Below are 14,979 nucleotides of genomic sequence, written 5' to 3'. Positions count from 1 at the left end.
TCGTTGAGGGATAACAGTAATGCATCTGTTGGAGTACTGTGAAGAAGCGCCAGAAGAAAATAATATATAACGCTAAAGTGAAGTGTAGAAGAAGTCTTACTCCGAGACAGAGTAGTGTGACTGTCCAATTCTCTCTGTATACCCCGTCGGGAAACAACGTGATGGTTAGTTAGCTACAATTTTATTTTTTTTATAGGCAATTTTTTTGATACATACAGGTACATATACATATAATTATACAAAACATAAAGCAGTAACAAAAAAATCCCACAAAGGCGAAGCCTGTGCGTGGGCATTATAAGGTACGGATTCAAAACAGTGGTGGTTACATTATCTATGGTTTAAATGAAAAAAAGAAATATGAATAAAGAAAAAAATACATATATAGTACAGTTAGTTTAATATGATTTTATTGGTGTTTTGCGTATTAAATAAAAAACAATTTAAAAGAAGTTAACTTTTTTTAATGTAGATGGTAATGTCATATTTTAGGTATCATATTCGTAGTATAAATTATAGAAAAAATTCTCTCACTTCCAGATACTTTTTTACCCAGATTTTGACATTTATTTTATACGAGTTTAGGTTTTGGCACATCTTGATGGAACTAGGCAAAGAATTTTGGGCCAATATAGTTAATGTGTCTTTGGGCTAGCCTTTTTTTTAATTTTTATATTTACTCCACACAGGAGGCCCTGAAGAAAATAATTTCCCTCAGGGCCTATGTCATCTTTGGGGATGCTGTGTGGAGGGTCTTTTTGTGGAGAGGAAGGAGTGAACATGGGTCTTGAAGAGTCCCATGTTGTAGGAGGGAGGAAACACAGAGGCCGGCAGTTCGTTCCACAGCCGAGCTGTTGAACTTAAGAACGAATCGTAGAAGCGACCCGTTCTCATGTGACAAGTGTCAACTGTGTACAAATGTTGGGCGCGCGTTTGGCGTGTATCCCGACTACGCACCGGTGCCGAAGGGATCAATGACGCTAGTTCCTCAGAGCATCTTCCATTGTAATACCGATAGAACAAGGACAGCATACCTACCTGACGCCTGTGCTCTAAAGATTGCAGTCCGTTTGTTAAGATTGGGGAATCTATCAAACGGACCGCCCGTTTCTGCACAGAGTCAAGGGTTTTTTTCAGGTATTTTGGGGCTCCAGACCAGAGATGGCTGCCAAATTCGACAGTAGGGCGCACTTGCGATTTGTACAGGGTCAGCAGTTGTGTACTATTAAAGTATCTGCGGGCCCTGTACAGTACGCCCAGCTTCTGAGAGGCCAACTTTACTCTAGCTTCGATGGAGCCCCCGTACCTGAGCTGGTCACTTATAGTTACACCAAGCATATCAATGGAAGGCCTGTTCGGAAGATTGCTTCCTAGTTTTGCAGTGAGGCACTGTGTACATGCATATGTTGTGTCTCTGGTTAGAACGATTTGGATTTTTACAGAAATTATAAGGACGAGTGTATATAAATTTAAGACATTGGACACAGTAGATTCACCTTAGTTCAATAATGTCAGTTTCCTGAAACAATTGATCAGTGGGATATGTCTTAGTCTTCTGGTGCATTATCTTAACACTATATGGTCGGGCATTTTACCGCCAAATTGGGGGCGAAGCGCGGGTGTTTTTTTTTAATTTTTAGCGCCAAAATTAGACTTTCCGCAAAATATTCATATCTTATGATCTATTTGATATTTTTCGATGAAACTTTCAGTGTTTGTCTCTATTTATTTACTTAGCAATGTATGTGTAATTCCTTTTTTTATGAACAAAAACTTTCTACTTTCTTGGGAATCATAGAAAAAACAGTATTTCATAATCGAAATAACATAACGAAATTTATTCATACAAAATTACAAGATTATTTAGAAATTTTCAATACATATAAAAAAAACTATAACCTAATAGTGTTTCAATATGTGATAGCGTTCGAAACACTTTCCTTTATGCAGGGGTACATTGCAAAACTTGCACATGTACCGCGTTTCACTGCGTAGTTTGTGAGCGGAACATACGCGACAGCGATCTTATTTTTTGTTGTGCTTCAAACTCATTGTATTGACAGGTAGATAGATCGGGTATCGACGACAATAGAAAACACATGACCCCGCACCCATTTAAAACCCCTTGTTTACAAGTTTAGCGCTTTGCTCCAACAAAACGAGTAAACTCGTCTCCCGCGTCTTACTGTAAAAAGGCGTATGACGAGTTTTCTCGTTTCCCGCAAAGAATGTGTTGATGATAGACTTCTGAATAATTTCTAGAGGTTTCAAGGCTTATCTTATCTAACAGATATGTATTCATTGTGTTGTATTAATCATTATTTACTTCATTTAATTAAACTTTCGATTAAAATAATCAGCTGGATTATTAATCAAAAAATTAATGCTTCCGTTATTTGTTTATCAAACTTAGTCATTTTATTTATATTTCTTTATTAACTTTTGCTTAATTGAAGTACGTTTAATTAATTTGCTGTTTAAAACAAACTTACAAAGATAATAATAAAACCATGAATAATTAGGTAGAATTTTCGGATACATTATTGTTTAATTACAAGGTTATTTATATTTGGAACACGTTTTCCGATGAACTGATCTTTTTTAGCAGGGTTGCCAATGCATAATTTAGAAAAAATAGTTGGAGAATAAAATACAATTCAATTCAGGTTTGCCAAATAAAAATATGTCTATTGGAGTACATACGAACTTTTTGTAGAATGGAATTTCACACTGATAAATATTGTCATAGTTCCTACTAACATCTGAGGGGAGAGAATATGTAATGTTGTTAAATATCTCACTAGTTCGATAATATCCTCGTTTCTCAGTGATACAACGCACAATGCACAATGGACTCGTAATCGTAATGGCTGTCGTAATAAGCCTTATGTTTTATTAGTTGAATATGTAACAAAGATTTGCCGACTATCAATACGGAGCTATTTCTCACTAGGAACAATGGATCCATTGAATTATTCTTCAGAAGGTGTGCGCACTTCTGTGCGTTTGTAAATATTTGCGTAACAAACTACTTCAGATTCTTCTTCCTAATGTTTTATTTGTTTAAATGTAAAGCCCGTCCTGACCCGTCCCGACCCGCCCCGACCCGTTCTGACCCGCCGCGACCCGTCCCGACCCGACCCAATCAACTCAAAATAGGGCTACTTCACAAATGCGGTTCACGTGCGTCGTAATAGACCCTGTTTGATGCCCGATTGGGATTTAAAATGGACTGAATGTAAATGCAAAGAGAAGTTCAATCGATCGTGTAATTATCACAATGAAATACGAGGAGAGAGGCTTTCCTCTTTCCTCTCCTTTGAAGCCTTTACCTGGTGATGATGTTGGTTTCTTTTGAGTCCTGCTGATTTCTAGAAGATTTCTTATATTTTCACAACACGAACTCTAAACATTGTAAACACATTCGCCACACGAAAAAAATGAACTGAGGATGAAATTGTTACTATTAAATACACTTTTCACGAGATTATTTAAATTACGAAATCTGTCAAACATTAAATCAAAAGAAATACATATTGCAAAAAGACATAAGATTTAAAAATATTTTTTTTATTTTAATGGGTAGGTACCTACTTTATCGCTCGTCTAAATTCTTCTATCATTTTAAATTTTGAAAATTTCTAACCAATTTGATTTCATTAAAATTGTAGAAATAATAAACGCACTCACAGACAACGGAAATTAGTATGTGTGATAATAATTATTACGTTATTACGCAGAAAGACTCGTGGCAAAACTCTCCAACGTTCCCACAGCCCGTAAGTCTATTATACACATACGTATTATGCATTCGCTATCTACTACAAGAACGGTGACAAAAGAAAGGGTTCCATTGTTTAACCGCGTTGTGTCATGTTGAGAAAAGTTGGTAGGTAAAAGATAACATTTGCTGGATACTGTATATATTATACCTGTTGCACTCTGCACATGGATATACCTTACTGCAACGAGAAGACACTGTCGCTTTCACTGCCTTACTGCAGAGTGAGTATGTGTTCACTTCTGGGAATTAATGTGATTCAGGAGAAACTGTCACTGAATAATTGCATTACCGAATGTTGCATCTAAAACTGCTTACGAATTTTAAGCTTCAGATTTACTTGTAGACTAAACGAAATGAAATGGTATTTACTGGAATTGGGTGATTATTGGGAAGTGAATTAGCTAAGAGCTTCACAGTTGCACTCATAGAGGGCAGTGCAAAGAGCTTGCTTGGAAGTTCACAAGATGGCAGCTAGTGGCCAGTAGTCGCCAGGGCCAGTTAGGCTGCTTCCAGACAAACATGGTGTTTGCAGATCTCATTTAGCCAGCTCCTAGTTAGGTCGACCATCGAAGTCACTCTTGTAATACGCGAAGTATTGAATAAATCCCTGATTTAATTTCAAAATCAAATACATTTATCGTCATCTACTTACACGACCAAATTTGGAATTAACTCCTTACAATACATTGCACATAAACAATATAACGCATTACCTAGTAATTTAAAACTTCCGGAAACGAACAAAAAAACATTGACAAAAGCTCTTAAAAGCTATTTCCTTAATGACAATAATGACTAACACAATCTTTCTCTGGAACTCCATAATAACATCTGCGTTTATTTATTTTAATGTATTTTATTTATTTGCCTTGTCCTTTCTAATGTTGTCTTTCCCGAAATGAGTTTTATAAACTCATTGGGAATAATACATTATTACTTTGTTATCATTTTGTAATGTATTATCTTGTAATAAAAAATATATATAAAGAACTTATTCTCTAAAACCTCATTTCACGACTAGTTGGATAACTGTTTGTGGGAACACAACAGGTGATTTTGATTTTGGCTCTGTGGCAAAAATTTCCCTGAGGGCATATATCGTCGTTAGGGATGATGTTTATAGGGTCATTTAAGGAGTAGGAAAGAATAGAAGGAAAAAGGTATGAGGGGTGGGTAGGAATCTGGGTGTCCACCTCAGTTCAAAAGGTCCCCCCCTCAACCAGTCTGCCGATCCGGTGCCACGCGTAGGTGGGTAAACGTATCCGCCACCTAGACAAGCCTCACTCCATTGACCTAAGCCACCAAGATTAGCTAACCACTTGGGGTGATCTAAAGTTGTCAGTTATCCAATAAATGGTTACCGGGACTGCGGAACCCATACCCACCTCTCAAATTTTAAATGATGGTTCACTTGATCATTTCATATCTTCCTCGGACGTCTATGACTTCTTCTAACATTCTCTTTCCTTCGTTCATTCGCTCTTCATGTGTTCAAACCTTCTTTTATCATACTCATTACGTCTTGCATAGTTTTACAAAACATACGCCTTAGAGATCTGATTTGTGCTAACCTAACAAAAATACATATTTCTTTCGGTTTATAATTTATATTATTGGCATTTTGATCGTTAAGGTCAATTGAAATGAACTCCAAAAGAAACGTGGTCGTGTCAGCACTAACTTAGAAATGGTTTAACTGGTAATGGTACAGTACAAATAACAGTTAAACCGTTGGTCCCAAAGTAACAGTTAATACTTCTATTAAACCAGAGATTAGATTGCTAGTGGATGCAGATACCGGTCCTAAGTAAAGGAGTGGAATAAACAAATTGCGAATAAGAGGAACGGCTGCGCGGAATTTTTCATATAAAACTTTAAATTTTGTATTTGAGTCCAAAATACCCAATCAAATCGAATAATATTATTATTAATTAAAAGGTATATCAAATATCTAGTACGTATAAGTGCTGCTTTATTTGTTTGTATTTTAAATTATGATATATAGGCGAAGCTTAATGCTTAATCACTATTTTGACTAATCTTTATAACGAATTAATGTTCATTATGAATACAAAAATATATTCTTTAGATAAATTGAAGGTTTTCCTATCGTTTTCGCTTGAGTAGAATACAAATATAAATGTAAACTACAAAAAATTTTTTTTTATAGGAATGTATGAACGCGTAAAGGAAACAACTTTTAAAAAATACAGTATTATAGCTAAGATTATCTGTGACAGTTTCCCTTGATTAACTTCTATTCTTTCTTATAAAAGTATTTACAAAATAAATAAAAACCAGTTTTGTGCTTGAAATCGAACGTTTCTAGACTCCATTTGTCGAGCGATTTTAATGCCTATTACCTACAATGTAAGGTATACCAAGAATATACACATTTTTGGCTTGTAGCTTACTCTTAAAGAATTTTATTTTGTTTCAGTTAATTTTGATTATTAAAGAAGTAATCTTGAGTAATTCTGTTTAAATAAAGTGTTTTCCAATAAGAGGTATTATTTTGAATATTAATTGGGGAATTAATGATTTTTTATAGCCGGAATAGGATGGTATTGATCTAGACAACGTTTACTTTCAACAAGACGGCGCTACGTGCCACACAAGCAACGAAACCATTGATCTTTTACTATTGAATATCAAAATAACACCTCTTATTGGAAAACCCTGTATATTCATTCAAAACACAAATAAATAAAGTAGGACATATCCGCACATGCTGTATCTTTGATTCAAAAATAATTTTTCATTTTGATTGGGTATTTTGGTCTCAAATCCAAATTTAAGTTTTCTAGGAAAACAGTCTTGCAGTAAGTCCTCTTAAGAAAGATCAATTAAATTCCGTTACTACTAATTACGTATTTTAAGCGTTTTTAGAAAGATACGTGGGAAGTTGCTAATTGTTGGGCATTTTGGCCCAAACTTTAGCCAGACTCTTGAGGTTATGAAAATTGAATTCAATTTGTTTTCACATTAAGTGACAGTGCACATAAGGAATACTGTACATTTTGCCACACTTCATAGAAGAGGCTAAGGATAATATAAGATCGACTCTCTAGAGGGAAGACTTCCGCAACTACAACTATGTAATAACTAAAAATATCTTACTGAATCTTATTGTACTGTGTATGTCTTAACAAATAAATAAATAAATAAAAAATAAAATATTCGGTGAAGCAACTCCAGAGGCTGGGCCTGCTGGACATGCATGGACAGATGTCTAAATTCGATGAAGTTGAATTTGGGACGAGAATCGGTAACTGTAGGTACGCCAGATGTTTTCAATGGAATTCTTGGAAGCCCTAACAAGTGCCCAGTGTAATTTATTATGACAATGCACCACTAACATAATCACCAGGAACAAGTGTACAAGGAGATGGACTTGCCGAACGTCACAGCTGTGCGGCCAAGGTTTGTTATCTATTTGAGGATATTGTGTCAGCGCTCTATTAGCAGCAGACACATACCTGGACGGATGACGAACCTCGTGCTGGCACTGTTGGTGGGCACGGTGCACTCTTTCGCTGCAGCAGCTGGTCCAGTTTCCTCACCACCTAGGATTCTTGCTGCAGAGTCTCCATCCTCTACCTTCGTCGAATGTCACAGCGGTGAGCCAAGGTCTGGAATCCATGAGAGGACATTGTGTCAGCGCTCTATTAGCAGCAGACACATACCTGGACGGATGACGAACCTCGTGCTGGCACTGTTGGTGGACGCGGTGCACTTTCTCGCTGCAGCAGCTGGTCCAGTTTCCTCACCACTTAGGATTCTTGCTGCAGAGTCTCCATCCTCTACCTTCGTCGAATGTCACAGCGGTGCTGCCAAGGTCTGGAATCCATGAGAGGACATTGTGTCAGCGCTCTATTAGCAGCAGACACATACCTGGACGGATGACGAACCTCGTGCTGGCACTGTTGGTGGACGCGGTGCACTTTCTCGCTGCAGCAGCTGGTCCAGTTTCCTCACCACTTAGGATTCTTGCTGCAGAGTCTCCATCCTCTACCTTCGTCGAATGTCACAGCGGTGCTGCCAAGGTCTGGAATCCATGAGAGGACATTGTGTCAGCGCTCTATTAGCAGCAGACACATACCTGGACGGATGACGAACCTCGTGCTGGCACTGTTGGTGGACGCGGTGCACTTTCTCGCTGCAGCAGCTGGTCCAGTTTCCTCACCACTTAGGATTCTTGCTGCAGAGTCTTCATCCTCTACCTTCGTCGAATGTCACAGCGGTGCTGCCAAGGTCTGGAATCCATGAGAGGACATTGTGTCAGCGCTCTATTAGCAGCAGACACATACCTGGACGGATGACGAACCTCGTGCTGGCACTGTTGGTGGACGCGGTGCACTTTCTCGCTGCAGCAGCTGGTCCAGTTTCCTCACCACTTAGGATTCTTGCTGCAGAGTCTCCATCCTCTACCTTCGTCGAATGTCACAGCGGTGCTGCCAAGGTCTGGAATCCATGAGAGGACATTGTGTCAGCGCTCTATTAGCAGCAGACACATACCTGGACGGATGACGAACCTCGTGCTGGCACTGTTGGTGGACGCGGTGCACTTTCTCGCTGCAGCAGCTGGTCCAGTTTCCTCACCACTTAGGATTCTTGCTGCAGAGTCTCCATCCTCTACCTTCGTCGAATGTCACAGCGGTGCTGCCAAGGTCTGGAATCCATGAGAGGACATTGTGTCAGCGCTCTATTAGCAGCAGACACATACCTGGACGGATGACGAACCTCGTGCTGGCACTGTTGGTGGACGCGGTGCACTTTCTCGCTGCAGCAGCTGGTCCAGTTTCCTCACCACTTAGGATTCTTGCTGCAGAGTCTCCATCCTCTACCTTCGTCGAATGTCACAGCGGTGCTGCCAAGGTCTGGAATCCATGAGAGGACATTGTGTCAGCGCTCTATTAGCAGCAGACACATACCTGGACGGATGACGAACCTCGTGCTGGCACTGTTGGTGGACGCGGTGCACTTTCTCGCTGCAGCAGCTGGTCCAGTTTCCTCACCACTTAGGATTCTTGCTGCAGAGTCTCCATCCTCTACCTTCGTCGAATGTCACAGCGGTGCTGCCAAGGTCTGGAATCCATGAGAGGACATTGTGTCAGCGCTCTATTAGCAGCAGACACATACCTGGACGGATGACGAACCTCGTGCTGGCACTGTTGGTGGACGCGGTGCACTTTCTCGCTGCAGCAGCTGGTCCAGTTTCCTCACCACTTAGGATTCTTGCTGCAGAGTCTCCATCCTCTACCTTCGTCGAATGTCACAGCGGTGCTGCCAAGGTCTGGAATCCATGAGAGGACATTGTGTCAGCGCTCTATTAGCAGCAGACACATACCTGGACGGATGACGAACCTCGTGCTGGCACTGTTGGTGGACGCGGTGCACTTTCTCGCTGCAGCAGCTGGTCCAGTTTCCTCACCACATAGGATCTTGCAGCAGATTCTCCATCTTCGTGTCACCTGTTTCTGTACTTCATTTTATTTAACTTAATTTCAATTTCAATTTGTAATATTTATATTTTTTTGTAATATCTGCATTAACTGTAAAGCGCCCCTGAGGTGATATCTCACAAAAGCGGCGCTATATAAATCATCCAATAAATAAATAAATGTCTGCTGACGTCTCAAGGACTCCATTAGACACATTTTCGAAGCGAAGACCTTAGAAAAGAATTTATTAGTATGATGGTCATTGGCCATTTTCGTGACAATGTTTTTGGGAGTCCATGTTTTCCCTCTGAACGGTAGTACACAATATATTAATGCTAAAATAATATCATAAATACTAATTTCGGTTGTGTGTCTGTCTGTAACTCTGGTTCAATGAACTCTCTAGAATTCGGATTTGCTTCGAATTTAAGTGTCATTTCCAAAATTAGAACTGATTGTGTGAAAAATTCAGACAAGCGATAAAGTACCTGTAATACATGGAGTCCGGGGGCAAAGTGAGCTAACTTCGGGCAAAAAGGATTATTATTTTATAATGCAAAAATATTTTTTCATTGAAATTTCGAAAAAACTTTGCTTCTAAAATGATGTCGAATCACCCCCCCCCCGTACTTAGCGCACTTTACCCCCGGACACCCTGCATAATATTTTGGTGACCGGATAAATCATCAAAAAATGATAATTCATCACATCTTTAAAAAGTTATATAGATATAGTCATGGAAAGTGATGAAACAAAAACTTTATTAACTGGGTTAAGTAGGTTAGGTTAGGTTTAATTTTTTTTTTGCATCGTTTCTAATGACTTTTTAAAAGTGTGTTGAATTGTCATTGTGTTGATTTATCATGGAACCAATATTTTAACAGAAAATTATCTTAATTTTATTTAAAAAAATAATATCCCGTGATTTATTGATTTTAAATTCCTAATAGATTTTCTATTTCTCATGGTGTCTACTTATCGATTATTTATTTATTAGTTAACTAATTGGCAACTCTTACAACATTGTCAATGCAATGTAATCAACATTAAAACTTAAACGCCATTCCATTTAAAAACGATAGCCCTAGTCTTATTAGTGGTCCTTACAAAAATGGGCACAGTTTATAGGTTATGTCCTCGCAATTGCACCATAAAGATTGTTATGTTATTGTTCTTCTACATGGATTGTATGATGAAATGATTCCAATATTATTCAAATGGGATCTTGCACATTACGCATTCGTATCACGGCTTCATTCGATCAGGAATTCATACACGACCTGGTTATACCAATGTTATTATCTTAAATTCCAATGCAAATCAAAACAATCATTGTAGAATGGAAAGATTTTGATACGTTCCTTTTATTTGCATTGTTAGTACGTAATGCTGCGAGTATCATTATTGAATCATTTAAATAATACATTTGTTTTTAACTAACCCACTCTGAAATCTCTTCTCCTCAAAGATCCAAGGGAGCCTGCTATGCCTCAGTACAAAGGACTATCCCATCAAAACTGTAGTTTCAACAATTCCCACATTTTCCAGAAAAGAAATTTACTCACTTAATCAAATGTCAATTGAACATTGTTCCGTCCCTTCTCACCTTTAAGAGGAAGCTACAAGCCAAAAATGTGTATATTCTTGGTATACCTTATATCGTAGGTAATATGCATTAAAATCGCTTGACAAACGGAGTCTAGAAACGTTCGATTTCAAGCAAAAAAAATGGTTTTATTTATTTTGTAAATAATTTTATAAGAAAGCAATAAATTTAATCAGGTGAAACTGTCACAGATAATCTTAGCTATAATACTGTATTTTTTAAAGTTGTTTCCTTTATGCGTTCATACATTTCTATTGAAAAAATATTTTTTTTAGTAGTTTGCTATTATATTTTTTATTGAGTAATTTATAAATTTATTTGTATTCTACTCAAGCGAAGCGATATGAAAACCTTCAATTTATCTAAAGCATATTTTTTGTATTCATAATGTACACCAATTCGTTATAAAGATTAATCAAAATAGTGATTTGGCATTAAGCTTCGCCTTTAAAGGTCTTAAATCGTCAGATTATACTTTCTGGAACTTTAGATTGCGTATTTTTTGGTGTCCCCCTTTCTAAATAAATATCCTGTCTTCTATCAAACCATATCTAAAATTGCCTCCCCTCCGTGCAACATTTCATCTCTTCTAAGTCTGAACTCGTCTCCAATCTTCCGTATAATTATGCCCATTTAAATAAAATTAATATAACATATAAATTCACCTAATGATGGCTTAGAGCACCCTTGAAAAGTGAAAGCCAGAAACATTTGGAAAAAAATCGTTTTGGAGCTTACCAATCAGACATACCAATTAAAAAATACATTTTAATCTTTAAATAATGTAAGGGCGAATTATTTTAAATCATATTATGTTATACAATCTTGTCATACCGGAATGAATTTAACAAAGGTACAAGCTGGAGTCCTTGGCAGTTGGAAAATATTGTGGAGAGAACAAATAGCCTTGAGGATACGTTTCGTAAGCTAGCATACTCAGGGTAGAACATAACACAACTGACAGCCATTTCATCACACGAAACCAAGCGTTACAATACATTGTTATGTTCTCGAACATTATTTGATACTGCACAAATATAGAAAATGCTTGATAATCTTCGTAGAGTCGCAGATGTGGTGGCTATGACGTGTACTTAGAATGACAGACGAAAGAAATACCAGGAAATTAGGACGAGCAACTCCAGAGGATAGCTTACTTTGGGTACATCGGTTCATCTCTTTAGGGGACTGTTTAGACCTTAGATTTTTTTTATATAAATTGAAGCAATAATGTAGATTTTCAATACTTCACATTTCTCCGATAATAATAATTAATTATACAATGACAGCCTTACTAATAAACGTGGTGTAAATTTAATGCAATTGATAAACAAGGTTCATGTAAAAATCTTTCAAACGGACTAAACTGGTATTTAACAGATATAAAAAGTTATACACATTGTTTATACAGCGGAAGAGGGTGGTTTTTTTGTTGTATAAACTTGAAGCAATGGAAATTTCTCATCGAATTTCGGAATATTTCAAAGGTATTTTAAATGTGCCATAGTATATTTCTTCTTTTTAAAGGTGTCGTAAAATCAAATACCATTTTAGAAACTAAATAAAATAATTTTAGATTTTGTATTTGAAATATAAATTAATATTTGTGAATTGGGATATGTTAATTTCAAACGTGAAACGATTGAAAAAAAACATCTGACATATAACACAAAATATAAAAAATAAAAAAAAAACACACATTCCTTTTATTCACGGAATCTGCAAGAAAAGTGTCACTACACGTTTTATTTCATTCATACACTAAAAGAAAAAAAAATTGCTTACAACTCCCAGAGAATAATTATTTTTTTTTTGACATTTTGGACTTATTGTGGATGCACACGCGCATGCGTAAGTCCGGCAAAATCTGTGTTGCCAGATCGTTCCCACTAATTCACAGCACTATTTAAGAAAAATATATTAGTACGAACTCAAAACAGTGCTTGTACAACCTTTATTCAGAAGTTTTTATCAGTAAGGCTGTGAGTGTCTAATTCGTACGTGACCCATTTAAAACCTGCATGTCACACAACGAGATACAATAATATATGTATATAATCTCAATCTATAAGATAATGAGTAGTCCCGTCTGTCGTGTGCATTGTGCATTGTGCATGGTATATCAGACAGATCGCAATCTACTTGACTCGAGTACGCTTGTGGATTACATGTTATTATATTATATAGATCGAGAATCTACTCCAGCGGTCATTAAACCAGCATCGTCGTTCGTAATGCTCGTTAAATAATCATCATTTTGCTATCATTACTGACTGTTGGTTGACTTGCTTTAATTTCTTGGCGCTGGGCTAATAAGCCTTGAGATTAGCAAACTCAATGTTACATCGGAAAGGTGACATAAAATCTGTATTTAAAGTTTTCTGTTATTTTTACAGGTTACAAATAACAATAAACAATATTAGATGGGGTTCAAGTCCTAAAAGCGACCGTATATTTTACTGATTGAACTATTAGAAAGAAAGAAATAAACTGAATGGAAACACTACAGAGCTCATTTATAAAACTATATTTGCTCCACATTTAGATTATTTCTCTGCTATGTTATATTTGGTCAATGAAGAAAATTTGAACAAACTAAATGTTATACAGAATAGAGCTATGAGATGTATACTGGGAAAAGGCAAATACGCAAGCATTAATCAAATAAGAGAGCAGCTAAATTGGATTCCAATAAAAAATATGATGTTATTTAATGTGTTAATTTTTGTGCATAAAGTCAAGAACCAAATGCCAAAATATTTTAAGGATGAAATTATTTTTAATAGAGATGTTCATAATTATTATTACGAAACCAGAAATGTAAATAGAAATTAGATTGCCACATGAATAAATCAAAATCACAGAACTGCCTAATGTACAAAGGACTAAAGATGTATGATGAAATGCCTGAAAGTCTGAAGAATGAATGTATTTAAAAAGAAATTTTATGTTTATTGTAAAAATATTTAAAGTTACAAAATGAAATATTATCTTGTTTATATTCAAATGTTGTATAAACTAGCTCAATAAATAATAAATAAAATAAAAAAAATCAGGTTCGTGTTTGAGAATCGTTAATATTGTTTTGAATAATTAAATATTACAATTTAAGGTTTTACTCATCAAATAATAAAAAAAATCGTCCTAGACTTGCAAAAAAGTCAATAGATGTCGCATATTAAAATAAAAATAGGATATATTTATCCAAAAAACTATCTAGATTGCATTTAGTTCGAGATGAATCTTGCGATCGGACATAAAGATAGCGGATAATTAAAATATGCGTTAAGGCAATGGTAGTTCTTACTCAAAGTATTATACAGTTTAAAATAGGGTTGGATTAGTTCATTTGGTAAAACGGGGCCCATGCAAAGCGAAGGTCCTGCGTTGAAGTCCTAGATGCGCCCTTTCTTTTCAGTGTTTCGTCTGAAAAACGCTAATATTGTCTTCAATAATTAAATAGTATTTGAATTTCTCCTACATGACGATGGAGGTCTCAGATAGTACAGGATTGAACCCACGACTTGTGTGAGGGAAATCGACGCCGAAATCGACGAAATCGGTCTAATAGGTTAGGTTAAGTTAATTTCTCAAGGGTTGTCGATCTTATGGGTAGTTTAGTTTAGGTTAGGCTCATGAATTGTAGAGATGCGGCGACAGTTGCAGGTTAGCATGTGTGGGAATCCGTAAATCTAAATAATTATACTAGTTGCAAGAAAACTTTCATATGAATTTATTTTAACAGGTCAAATCTGTTGCAACCTTCAAAAGTAACTTATTAATGCATAAACTAGATGGCAGCACTTCTGTTTGTAGCTGTACGTGGAGCTTGTGTGTACGGCAGACTTTAGTGTAATAATATAGACAGATTGAATAGATAGATAGAATAAATGTAATAATAATAGACGGATAGAATAGATGGATAGACTGTATTAGATATAATAGATGGATATAATAAAGAGATGCCGACTACCATAATTTTTTTTTACCAACCATTATTTGGTAATGTGAGCCTCACTATGGGCTTACTGCTTACCCGGGCTGAGACCCTAATTTTACATTTTTATGAGAAACAATATATGTGTGTAAATAAAATGAAATGTATTAAAATTAAGCGAAATTAAATGAAATATCAAGAAATAAAA

At 36.4% G+C, this 14,979-nt stretch overlaps 1 protein-coding gene across 1 annotated transcript in view; it reads left to right on the top strand.

The window, feature by feature from the left end:
* LOC149410036 (uncharacterized) overlaps positions 1 to 14,979 on the top strand; it is a 139,221-nt gene that overhangs the window by 25,112 nt on the left and 99,130 nt on the right. The gene's annotated exons all lie outside the window — the stretch shown is intronic.

The sequence above is a fragment of the Hesperophylax consimilis genome, chromosome 28, assembly GCF_061612785.1.
Source record: "Hesperophylax consimilis isolate HC1 chromosome 28, BYU_Hcon_1.0, whole genome shotgun sequence".
NCBI lineage: Eukaryota > Metazoa > Arthropoda > Insecta > Trichoptera > Limnephilidae > Hesperophylax > Hesperophylax consimilis.
Note: the sequence above shows the minus strand (reverse complement) of the source record. Positions and strands in the feature narration are given on the sequence as shown.